Below are 14174 nucleotides of genomic sequence, written 5' to 3'. Positions count from 1 at the left end.
TGTATATGAGGAGTGAGGATTGTATATAGTTGTAGTCAGTGTATAACTCTGTCATTAAGCCGTCTAGACTTTAAGGATAACACAATGAGCAACTTTGGCACATTCACAATGAGTACAAATGCTGTCTATCTCAATGACACACAAATATGGATCAACAGACTAGAGAAAACACAGAAGGAATGAAGGACCAGAAATAAAGGAAAATGGGTTTAGGTGAAATTAGATTAAGAGAGGTAAAGAAAATCAGGAGGAGGAAATAAGAGTAGAGGTACCAGGCGCTGGTGGCTCACCCAAGTAAACCTAGCTACTCAGGAAGCTGAGATCTGAGGATCGTTGTTCAAAGCCAGGCCAGGCTGAAAAGTCCACGAGACTCTTATCTCTAATTAATCACCAGAAAACTGGAAGTGGTGTTGTGGCTCAAGTGGTAGAGCACTAGCCTTGAGCTGAAAGGCTCAAAGACAACGCTCAGACCCAGAGTTCAAGCCCCACGACCAAAATAAATAAATAAATAAATAAATAAATAAATTAGAGGGACGTAGAGAAGGAGAGGAATAGACCAAAGAAAAGAAAGACCTAAATTCAGAAAAAGAAAAAATAAAAAAAGAAAAACCCAAGAAAATAAAAAATCAAGAGAATTGAATGTATATATATATATATATATATAATAATACTAAAATTAAAAATAATATGATTGGGAACTAGAGAACTGAGTAATCAAAATATAATCTGTATTAAAGGTATGCACACAATTAAGAAGACAGCACAGTAATCACTGTCAGCTGTGAATCTAGGTATGAACAGAACAGAAAGAAGAGAAAAAGGGAAAAAAAGAAAAAAGTATAAAAAATTAAAATAATCAAAAAAAATAAAAATTTGTAACCAGAAAAAAATTGTCAAATTTATTTGGGGAATCTTGTGGCTCTCCTCTGTCCTTTATCCAGTCTTTAGAAGGTGATTTGATTTTCTTGCAGTGGTCAGTTTTCCTTTTCACTTAGTTGGTCTCTCAAATCATACATTTTATCTAGTCACAATGAACTTTTTCCACTTTTTGGAATTTGTGTAATTTCCTAACAATTTCAATTTTACTCATAATCTCTCATTGACTGACATATTTTCTCTGTGCCTTATCCTTATGTATAGAATCTGTACATAATTAGGACTATGTAACTTTATTTCTATCTCTATATTACTATCTCCTCATCTATCTCTTTATAAAGGTTGAGAGAAACATAAGAAGAGAATATATATTATAACAGTGTTAGGTCTTTAGAACATTAGTAGTATGGATTGTATTTATATTTTATTAGTTTTTCTACATTGAGGATATATTGCATTTAAGGCAGAATAAATAAGTTTTTGTCTTTTGTACATAAAGATATTACCAATTCCATAAATAATATATACAATATTAAAGAAAGTAATTAAGCTATAATAAAATTTGCAAATAGAATAAGTTTTAATTAAAATTAGAATTTTATAATGCACATAGATATACAGAACTACAATTCATGACTTAAGAGGATAACATTTCTCTTTTTTTGACCTATCAAACAAGAAATGAAAGGAGTTAGAATTCTTATTCACTACCTTTGTGGGAAAGTGTTGCTGTTGTTAATGTTTGTGGTAAAATAAACTAGGAAAAGAAGACTGTTATGATTCAATAAATTTTATTACTGTGTTAGTTGATAATTATCATTTATATATATATGCATATATTTATTTTTCTAGTTTTCTGTTGAAATTATTAGAGCTGTTTTCTGTACAATTGGGCTTATCCAATTGACTATTTGACACCATAACAAGTAATTTACTTATAGGCTATTTGTATTTCATGAGCTATGTTCGTCAATGTGCATAGTTAAAACAGAACTGCAGACACATAAAACAAATAGTATAGACAGACATATACTCAAGTAAAATATATTAACATTAATTTGAAACACAGAAGAATTATTCAGTGAAAAGTGTATTGTCTTTTAACTAATAGGACAATTGTTATTCTATGGGCTACAAGATGAAATAACTACACATTAAACAAAAATGACTCAATATTTTAAAAAATTAAATATATTAATATAACCATAATACATTTAGAAAGCAATATATCAAAACTCAAGACCCAGGAGTTTTTAATTAAATTTTGTTAAACTGTAAATTAGGACCAGGCTATATGAAGGGTACTTGGAATTTCAGTTTCCATAATTTCCAATGTACCTCTAATTAAAAATCGCTTAGATCCATGTTCTACTACATAAATTTCTAAAACTTTCTGATATCTAAACACTTATTTAGCTGCTTATGTTCAATTCATAGAAATTTAAGAGAGCTTCTGACGAAATTAATATAGTTTAGACAAACTGAGAATATAGAAGATAAGAAAACAAAAGAAAGTGAATTGTCAATTGTAGGAGAAAATTTGCAAACAGAAGAGAGGTACAATTTTATGTATTCTTTGGAAAGAGACACAGAAAGGCAAACGGGAAAAATAAAAAGGAAATAGATTGAGAGAGGAACAATAAAAAAATAAGATGTGAATAATGAGAAGAGAACCACTAAATACTCTTTATCTTTATTCTATATTTGGAGAATTTGGGATGCTCCAAATGAATTCAGAATTGAAATTTTCAAGTTCTTATTATAAGTTTATTAGAGAATAAATATTCTGGGGTCATCAATGTTTCAGTATGTATGTATGATTTGGTTATAAAACTTTACTAGAGTTAGAAATGGAACAAGACATTCCATTTCATAAACTTATTTATTTTGAATTACTATACAGTTCTAATAAAGGGACTTTTTTTCAGAGCTGAGAAGTGGACTCAAGGTCTTGACTTATGAGGCAACAGTCTTTTACTGACTTAAATCCCCAACCCTGATTTCATTCTCTTATCTTCACACATACACAAAGTGGACTTTAGACAAACAAATAATATCCACTTTTACCAATGTGGAGGGCATCACACAAACAATTCAGGATCTGAATAGGAAAAACAAAAACAGAGCAAATGATAATTTACTCATTCTCCTTAATTTGGGGCATTTATCTTCTCCTGCCTAAAGACAGTGGAGCTCTTGATTTTAAACCTTCATACTCATGGAATTATATTCACTTTATTTCTTTTTTATTCCCAGGCCTTGGACCACAAGTTGTATATTCACCTCTCGTGATTGTCAGGTCTTTGGATTGAATCGAATTGCATAATGACCCTTTGTTATTCTTCCCATTGCAAACAACACAATACTTCTTAGTCTCCATAAGCATATGGTTCCTATTTGCAAAATTATTGTCCTTTCCACTTCTCTTCTATCCTCTCTCTCTTCTTCTCTCCTCCTCTTCTCTCCCCATGTTTCCTTCTCTCTCTCTCTCTCCCCATTGGTCTTTCCATATATACATGTATCTATACACATAATAAATATAATGTAAAATGCATATCTATTTGTACAGATATTAATTTATATATGATATATAGTATATAATATTAATAGAAAAATTATATATAGGTAGATTATACATACTTAGTAGGTAGATATACATATGTATTTTTAGGACTATATTACACAATACCAAATACACAAATATATAATTCATACTAAATTTGTATGTATTTGTATATACACACACATAAATACAATTTTTTCTGCTTTTATTCAGAAACACTGACTAAAGCAGTCCATAAATGATAAGTATCTGACAATTTTACAGATTGCTAGTACTGAAACATTTCTTTATATTAACATATTTTTCAACTGAAACTTCCATTTATTCTTAATCAGTTTAGAAGTTACCTCATTTCTGAGAACACATTCCCAGCTTAGACTTTAGACAAACTAGCTAGTGTTTTCTAAAATGATATTCTGGAGCATGTTGTCCTTCATACATTTTCAAGTGTCACTAAATTCCCTATTGATCTGATAAATATTAGTCTCTTACTCATAGAAATTATGACAACTAAAAAACTCTTTACATTAAAGAATTTATAGTGTTAAGAGCAATTTAGACCATGTGTAATTAACAAAACAAAATTAATTAAAAAACTAATCGGGCCCAGCTCATACTTGCTGTCTTTGGACCTACATTCAATCATGTGTGCAATGAAACTTTGGCATAAATTTTATTGCCCTGAACAACACCATTATTCCCACATACGTCTTTAATAACTATCCTATTTGTTCACAAAGCAAAACAAAAACATTAACATTGCCTTTTATAATTTTTGCCTCCCCCTTTATTTTTCTTCATGCCTTTTATTTAATCTTTTGTTTATTTAAGTCTGCTCCAAACATCTACTGATTTTTTGTGGTTTCCCTTACTGAATTCTTTTTGCAACTAATGAATGACACTAAGTATATGCCTCAAATAACATCAGGAGACTAACACTTTCCTGACTTGTCTTATTCAAGGCTATATAAAGACATCACTCCTATCTTCTGAATTCAATTTAGAACAGATCTATATGACATGTGCATACCCATTCAAGACTTGGCCAGCATGTACATCTTCTAAATTGCTTGTGTCCTTTTATAACAAATGATTTGGACATACCAGAGGGTGTTTTATTTTTCTTAACTCATTTTTAATATGGATAGCATGAATTTAGTTTTTAATCAGTGCAACACTATGTGCACACGCTAAATAGGTACTTATCTTTGCAGGATATGCATGCTACATGAGTAGTTATCTTTGCTGGCATGTTTTATACAATTTATATGGTAAGATTTTTTTCAAGATTTTAAATCAAAGCACAGCACTTTATTTTGTTGAATAAATTATTATAAGTATTCAATAGAAAATGAATAGGCATGAACCAATGTAAATAATGTCAATAACATGACTACACAGTCAAGCCCCAGGGAAACTTGAATACCATTTTATTGTATACAAAATACATATTATCAAGATGGATGCTAGTGACTCAGATCTGTAACCTATATTCTCTGGAGGATAAGAACTGAGCAACACGATTCGAAGCCAGCCTGGGCAAAAATGTCCATGAGACTCTTTTTTCAAATTTAATTTAATTGTAAAGTTGATATACAGAGGGGTTACAGTTCCTTAAGTAAGGTAATGAGTATCTCTCTTGTCAAACTGTGTTACTCCTTCCCATATTTTTCGCTCTTCCCCTACTCTGAATTCTTTCCCCCAAAGTTGTGAAGTTCATTTCCAACATAGTGTCTTGTATGATTTGTAATGATTAGTGTATGCTTAGGATCATCCTAGCAGAGGATCACAATAAATCAGTAGCTATGTAAAATAAAATAAAATGAAACTAATTTAAATGAACTCCAAGAAATAGAAACAAGAGGTTTTTTTAATGTGTTATGTGTTTTTATTCATTATTTTTCCTTTGTTTTATCCCTGGTTATCACTATTTTTTATTGTGGTACCCTTCATCTTGTTTATACGTTCATCTTATTTGGGGGAAGAAAAAAGGTTAACAAAATGTCGGACAAAAGACAAAGAATGAACTAATACAACAGTGATCCTCATGAGACTCTTATCTCCAATTAGCCACCAGAAAAATTGGTAGAATTGTTGTGGCTCAAAGTGGTCCAGTGTTAACCTTAAGCAAAAGATATTCAGGGACAGCATCCAAGCAGTGAGTTCAAGCTTCCATGAGTGAAAACAGAAAGTGTTATTGAATATTCTTCTTCAAAATATATATGCTTGCATTGCTTTCTGTGCCAATCCTCCGTACTTACATAATTTACTATTTTCTCTTATTATTTATGTAGAAACTCACAGTCTCACTTTTGCTAACTCAATGCTACATTGATATAGTGCTTCTTCTGCCACAATTATGGATAATATTACTCTGTTGACTATCTCGTTCAGTATCTCATTTAAGAGAAGATGATATAATGCTTCTTCTGCCACAATTATGGATAATATTACTCTGTTGACTATCTCATTCAGTATCTCATTTAAGAGAAGATGAATCTGTCTCACAGTTTCCTGGAACCTTGGAGGCCTAACTCATGCTAAGAAAAACTGTAGAGATTGGACTCTGAAATACTCATGCTAAGAAAAACTGTGGAGATTGGACTCTGAAATACTCATGCTAAGAAAAACTGTGGAGATTGGACTATGAAATACTGTGCCCAGAGGGTAAAATTATACAAAAATAATTATTGAAAAAAATTTAAGATTTTATACTTTTTGTCCTCTGTTGTTTGTGCTTATTTTAGATTTGTAATTTCTTTCTTTTCTTTTTTTTTTTTTTTTTTGGTAGGGGGATACCTATTTTTATGCTGTGGCTCTAGTGAATTTTGAAAGCACATAATATGTTTGATTTCTACTTCATAGCTGAGGTAGAATTTGTTTCAAAATAAATTTTAAATTCAGTAACACCCACATATTATGATTTAAATAAAACAGACAAAAGTTTGGAATTAAATTTTAAAATTGGGGTTGGGAAGGTGGCTCAGTGGTAGAGTGCTTGCCTTGCATGCATGAGGTCCTGGGTTTGATTCCTCAGCACCACATAAGCAAAAAGAAAAAAGCCAGAAGTGACACTGGCTCAAGTGGTATTGTGTTAGCCTTGAGCTGAAGAGCTGAGGGACAGTGCCCAAGCCCAGAGTTCAGGCCCCATGACTGGAATCCCCCCCCCAAATTTTTTTTAACTGATATGGAGGAGTTAATATTTAGGGATATATTATTAAAGATGAAAGTATATTGTGCCTTAAAAAGGTATGCACTTTGGACCATAAGTATGGAATATAATTGAATGGTTTTACTTCCCATGTAGTCATATGTTGATGGTACTTAAAAATAAGGCTTTTGAGAGGAGAATTGAATATAAACATCATGAATGAGATTAATGCCTTTAAAAAATGATGTCAGCAGCTGGGCACAGGTGGATCACACCTGTAATCCTAGCTACTCAGGAGGCTGAGATCTGAGGAACACAGTTCAAAGCCAGCCCGGGCAAGAAAGTCCGTGAGACTCTTATCTCAAATAAACCACTAAAAACTGGAATTGGCGCTGTGGCTCAAGTGGTAGAACGCTCACCTTGAGCTGAAGAGCTGAGGGACAGCACCCAAGCCCAGAGTTCAAACCCCACGACCGACCAAAAAAAAAAAGATGATAGAGTGTTTCCCAGAAAGTGTTATCTATGAGCAAGCATGTGCTCCACAGATACAGATGTCATTATTGTTTTCATCTTTTTAGCCTTCAAAACTCTGCAAAGTAACTTTTTGCTTTTGTAAGCTGCTTAATGTTGTGATATTTTAAAACAAAATTTAAAAACTAAAAAAGCACACTAGAAAAGCATAATAATAGCTTTCAAACAATAGAGAATAATTTGAAATATGATTATAAAATTCAGATTTTTTTTCTCCAAAAAATTGAGAAAGATCTATTTTTAAAGGAGAAGCATAGAAGGAAGTTGAAGACCAGGTCTGAAAATAAATACTGAGAGTGGTAAATTTTCAAAATCCACAAGACTGATAGTCAAATGAGAAAAAGCAATATGATTTTTAGTATTGTACTTATCTTTAGGCAGTTGTACAAAAAGATTATAATTCAACATATCAGTTTAGAAGTACAATGCATCTTCATCAATATCACTCCTTTTGTTATTCGTCATTATCTCTCCCATCCCCATCAATCCCCTCCATTTTGTGAGTTTTATTTTCCTATATATACATTCAATTTATTGGCCAAATTCTCTCACCATTACTTTTTATTTTTCATCTATCCTCCTCCCTTGACCTCATCCCTCTTGATACCTCAAGTATCAGCTTTCTGATAATCATTTTCTTAATGTGCCAATGAATTCTTCAAGGGAGTTACACCATTAGAATTCTCCTCTGCATATGCCATACTAAAGAAGCTTGTATACATGTGCATATGATGATATGATGCTCTCTCTCTCTCTCTTCTCTCTCTCTATATATATATAGCTGTATAATTTACATCTAACTTTAAAATATATTTTTAGTTTCCTTTGGTAGTTGAACAAAAGCTTGGCATTTACCAGAACAGTTTATGAATACAATGTCTCTTGATCAAAGTCACCCTTTTGAAGACTCTCACCCACCCCTCTCACCCCATTCCTTCCCTTGTGTTTTTTGATTTTTAGGTTATGTATTGAATTTTTTGCTATTTTACAAAACAATTCATGCATACAATGCATCTTGCTCTGTGTCATCCCTTCCACAACTTCACCCTCCTGTCTACCCACCCCTTCCCTTATTTTTCTCAGTTCTATGACATATACAATACATTCATGCCTGCATTCTACTCATTTTCCCCATTCATTCGTCTTCCCCTCTCCTCCAGCAAGTACCAATTTCCTAGGACTCATTTTGTTAGGCTGTTACTTATACTTTTAAATAATTATACTATATGCCTTCTCCATAGATTATATCATTTACTTCTGTTAATTCATTTATAACCACTTGTTGCCACCTAGTGTGCTGACTTATAGATTTACTGGCACATTCTAGTTTCCACTAAAGAGGGAAACCATGCAATCAGTATTTCTCTGGTTCTGACTTACTTCACCTAACATAATCCTCTCCAACTCTATACTTCAGTGAATCTTCCAAGCTTACAAAGGTATCTTATTCTACCAGAGCTGGTATGACTCTTTCGAAAAAAGAATGACCTTCTGATGGTAACATGTCCCTTCTCCACTCAAAATATATTGCTCTTCTAGCCACTAGACAAATTGCTAGGCCAACTAACAGCACAATCTACAACTGGTTTTGGGTAGCTCTGAAAATGCGGAAACTAGACGTAACCTTATCAAAATTGCCAGACATTACCAGTACAAGTGATGAAAATAAACATAGGCCTATATTTTAAATGTATTTTATAAAGCCAGCCAGAAAATTAGGTCAAACCAAGGGAACTCATTTATTTGGGAGTATGTTCCTAGAACACATGATTTAACACTCCAATAAAGATTCCACAAATTAGGTCAGCATACTAATAATTTGACATCTGAAAAAAGTAAAAGCAATGGCCTGACAACTATGAAGGACAGTAAAAGTAAGTTTTGAAAAGTTCTGGCACAGGGTGAAGCCAAAGATGATCATGCATACAATCGATGGCCATACTTACATGAATCTGGAAGAAAGTGCTATCCTAAAATGAGTAGAGAACAGATTAAAAACAATTGCAATTAAGTGCCCAAACCAGAGAAATAAAAATGTTATTTAAGTGGCAATGTAAGTGTGTTAGACGAGGGATTATCACTCATAAGTTATTCTTACTGTTATTAAAACATGACATCTTTAGGGTAAATCATTACACCAATGAGGAGGACCCATAAAATGTTCATCTTTGTCCTTGCCTCATGACTCATAATTTTCCATTTAGGTTTCCTGGTCTTTGTGAGATAAACAACTTTCACTAGAAAACTCCTACTTCCTTAGCATACTCTCCAAATAAATGGAAACTATGCTACCATATACTGAAATCTTTGAAACTGTGTGTCAAAATAATTCTTTCTTCCTGATGTTCTCAGGTGTTTATCAGAGTGATGAACAGCTTACACAGGATGATCTGGAGTAGGATTATGACCGTAGAATCAAAGATCATATCATTTATCACACCATCCAGCAATTGTAATCCTTATCCTAATTTTGTAAAAGCTACTAAAATTGATAGGATGAGAGCCTGGAATAACATCATAAGCTGATAAGAGACCATGATAAAACATTGAATTAAGAACTATGAAACTCTGACAAAACAGAATATGTGAGTGCCTCTACCAAGTACAGGATAAAGGACTAAGCCATATATGTTATCAATTCCAATGACTCAATGTACAGATTCTCAGTATCAGAAATATTCCTTATTAAAAGATAAACACATTTACCAGGGAGCACAGTATAAATGATATTAAGACTTGGCCAAGTGCTGAACACTTTGGGAACCTTAGAGTTAGTATCCAAGATGCAGGTAGAGTTATCTGCAGTTTCCAAACGGCAATTAGTCTTTATCATTGGGAGGAGGTACAGCTGCAAATATGAGGTGGCAGCACATGGAAATATATGTGGCATCTAGACAATGAGCTCAAGTGGTTTTTTGAATTGTCTTGTCCCTTGTGAAAGTAAGCAAACATGAGAACTCAATTACTAACATCTTTTACTCCTCAGAGACGAAAATCTAAAATATGTGAACAAATAAACCATTGAAACCAATAAACATAGTAAATGAAGATGAGAGAAATTTTGAGTAGATTTCAGAAGAAGATAATATCTAGCCTGGCCTCAAGTACAGCTAACAGAACAGGCTATTAAAGTTTATTCTATCAACTTTCTTGTTACAGGTTTCTTCAAGGAAGAGAAATATATCAGATTACTGTGCTTAATTTGCTTCCTTAAAGTTTATGAAGTAACTAACCCCAGTGTCATTGAAATTCCCAACTGTGTCATTGAAATTCCCCTACAAGGAAGAACATTCTGCCTTAGTCACTGAGGATGCTTTTTACAGAAAAGCTTTGCCAATCAGGTTTATCCAGGTAGGCCACAGGTTCAGAAGGATACAACATTCAGGAGGGCACCTTTCCAAGAATGGCCTTATTCCAAAGAAATGAAGTTGCTAATGTGTATCTATCTTCCACACTGTTTCTGAGCTAGTTTATTAGTTTTATTATAGTAAGATATTTCCATATGAAATTTACATAATTAAAGATAATTTTAGTTATTTTCCCAAATATGGATGCCTTGAATTTAACTTTTTGTTTAAGTTGTCTGGCTAGAATCTTCAGTACAATGTTGCATAAAATTAGGATGGGTGGATAATCTTGTCTTACTGTGTAATGCGACCAGGAAACAGTTCAGATTCTTAGCTTTGAGAAACTAAAAATTTATAGCTGTGAGATTTCTTGAATGTCTTTTTATCAACTTGATAAAATTCTCTTCTTCCTTTCTAATCTTATTTTTTGTATGCATTTAACAGGAATGTTTTCTTTTATTTTAAATAAGAGTTTTATGTATTTATGGCAATAGCCATGTTTTTGTATTTTATTCCATTACTATAGGATAGTATAAGTTATTTAACATAGTACTGAACATATATTATTAAAATAAAATCTTTTCATAATGCATGGTCTTAAAGCCTTGATTTATACAATATATAATTTATATAATCTCTGTTAAAATGCAATGCTCTTTGTTGTTTTCTGCAAGGTTACTTTCCAATAATAATAATAATAATAATAATAATTTCACTGTTTACTTATCATGTATTAACATTTTCTTATAGCAATGAACATAATTCTCATAACAAGACAATTAGTTAGGTAATTCCATTAACCTCAATTTATGGTCAGGAATAGTGATGAACATAAAGATTAAAATAACTTGTTCAACCTAGCTATAATAATGGAAGAAAAACAATTCAAATTCATACTATGCATTTTTCATGTTTGTGTGCTTTTAGCCACTAACATTACAATAAATGTACTGTACTAAAAGTCCAGCAATTTTTTTGAAGGAGTATTTTTTGTCAGTTGGCAAAGCAGAACATATAATATTTCTTCTTTTGAAAAAAAGTGTTTTGTAGGCATATTGTGTGTGAGATTTCCCAGAAATGAAATAAAATGAACTTTTTGAGTAGTTGTCTATACATCTATCATCATGGAAAGTAACTATATATTATGAATATTAATACCTTGGTTGAATTTTTGTTATACTATGCTACTCAAAGCCAGACCATGGGTGGCTTATCTTCTAGGAACCTTGACAAAAAACGTGGCAAGAGAAATAGAAAGTATGACAACAGTTACCTATTAAAGTATAAAGATACACTAGATAATTTCAAACTAAGATTTCATATTGAAGTCATGTTCAGAAATCACGTTAATAGATCCTGTTTCTTGGTGATTTCTGATATAAACATTAGGTATATAAAGTATTCTTGGAAAATAAATATATTTAAGAAATCTGTGTTTTCAAATTAGTTCATCTTTGTTTTGAATTTAGCAAATGCAATGTTAGTTCAGATAACTACTATTTCAATCAGTTATACATTAACATTACTTAAAAAAACTTACTTCTTATTTGAAGTAATTTGCAAGGTAGTACACCACTCTAATCCTAACCCTGAAAAGTTGTGATTTCGAGATCCTACTGGGCTAATGTGTATAGCCTAGGATGAATAAACATATGACAGAAATCTTATGACAGTGAGACTTTGCGTGTGTGTGTGTGTGTGTGTGTGTGTGTGTGTGTGTGTATGAGAGAGAAAGAGAGAGAGAAAGAGAGAGAGAGAGAGAGAGAGAATATATTTTAGTATTCTTTAAATGCAACTCTCTAAACATAGCCGTTCCTTAATGAATACTTTCCTAGGATTGAATTAATATGAATTAGAAATTTCAAAAATACCAATTTGTTCTGGATGCTAGTAAAAATTTTCCATCCCATTAGTGTTCTTAGTGGGAATAATCATTTTAATTCTCCCAGGAAGACATTTTAGATATAATTTTCAAAAATGTAGATGAATATACATGCAAGTCATAAAGATACTGTAGCAATTCTTGTGCCATTTAGTGACTTCATTAGACACTACATATTTCTATTTCTAGTGTTTGAGATGGCTGATTTGGAACTGAATAGAATATCTCTACATGTTGTGTTACTTGATTATGCTTTTTAAAAACTTCTTGAAATATGGATACCAAGAATTAGAATATTTATTCTGAAACTTGAATATAGAATTTTATTACAGTGCCCTGATGCTTGTTCCCTTGGGTGTAATTTGTGTTTCTGGGAAAGAAGGAAGTTACGTTGATTAAGAATTTGATTGTCTCTCACTTCTAATGCAAAGGTTTCCAGCTTAGTATATCCTTAATAGCCGCAAGGAAATCAAATTAATACTATATTGAAAATCAGACAAATTCTATTGAAATACTTATGTCACTGTGTCCTTTTTCATTTCTCTATAGATTAGCTCCAAATAAAGCAATTAAAAGCAATACATTAAATTGATTTTTCTTCATTCTCTTTGCATAACAATTGTTGTCAGTAGCATAAACATGGTTTACTCATTCTTATGGAAGCCCTTATAAAGGGTTTATTAGTCTAGAGAAATTCAGGGATACTGTAGTTGAATCTTAAAAAAGTTGAAAATATATTTCTTCATTAACTAGAATTTTATTATCTCTTCCTGCTAGTGATATATGTGAAAATTCAGCAAAGTAGTAATCCTACAACTTTTTCATAAATAAGTAACACTAATGTTTTCTTGTAAAACCATTCTTACTTTATAAGAAAACACGATACATATATTAATCTTTGTTTCCATTTGATAATATTCAGTATACCTGCATATTTCAATGGACAAATAAATGGAAACAAATAATTTTACTATAGCAAGATAATTTTTAAAATATTGTCATAATTTTATTTCCATGTAATTTATTTCCTTTTCAGTTCTGTGTGATTTTGTGAAGTTAAAGCATATTCTAATAAGAGTTCTATGAGATTATCCAGAATACCAAAGACATCCACAGAACAATAGGTTTTAAGTAGTTCTTCTTTACGCAAAACTACTTGATACCAAGTCTAAAAGAAAGCATAACTTTCTGGCCGTAGTTAAGCTTCCTTAAAATACTCAGTAACCATTTACAAATTAAATCAAATGTTTGAATATTCTATTGAAGTCAGACTAGCCTTATGTTCTTATCCAAATATTTTGTAAGAAAGAATAAAACGTCTGTAATTTGAAATACTGTAAAAATTCCGAAGACCTCAATGTTCAGCATTGATTCCTAGTTTTAAATGCTTAAATCTATTTTAATTGGGATGAAGTATTAAGAAAACTGATATGCTAATAATTTAAAAAAATGTGTTCCTGGGTTCTCCTGGATGTGAGCATCCTGAAAATATAACTTATGGGGGATTCTTGATATTTTGTAAGTTATACATAATACATAAAGTGCACTTAGAAAGTTGTTTGTAAATGCTCAAACACTTCTACTAAGAGAAAGTATGAATAGTCACAGATGTAAGCTACATAACTATCTATGTAATTAAGACAAAGGAAGTATGAAATTAACCACTAGAAGAAGAGTTAATCTGAGTAGCTCTTGAGTAAAAAATGCTAATGAATGATCTAAATCAAATAGGACAGAGGGAGAAAGAGAAGAGGTAAATAACAAATTGTGATTATTTCCCAACAAGATCTGTGAAAATGGAATGCAATAGTTTCAGACCAAGTG

The sequence above is a fragment of the Dipodomys spectabilis genome, unplaced genomic scaffold (genome assembly GCF_019054845.1).
Source record: "Dipodomys spectabilis isolate Male_0828 unplaced genomic scaffold, ASM1905484v1 ptg000048l, whole genome shotgun sequence".
Taxonomy (NCBI): Eukaryota; Metazoa; Chordata; class Mammalia; order Rodentia; family Heteromyidae; genus Dipodomys; species Dipodomys spectabilis.
Note: the sequence above shows the minus strand (reverse complement) of the source record.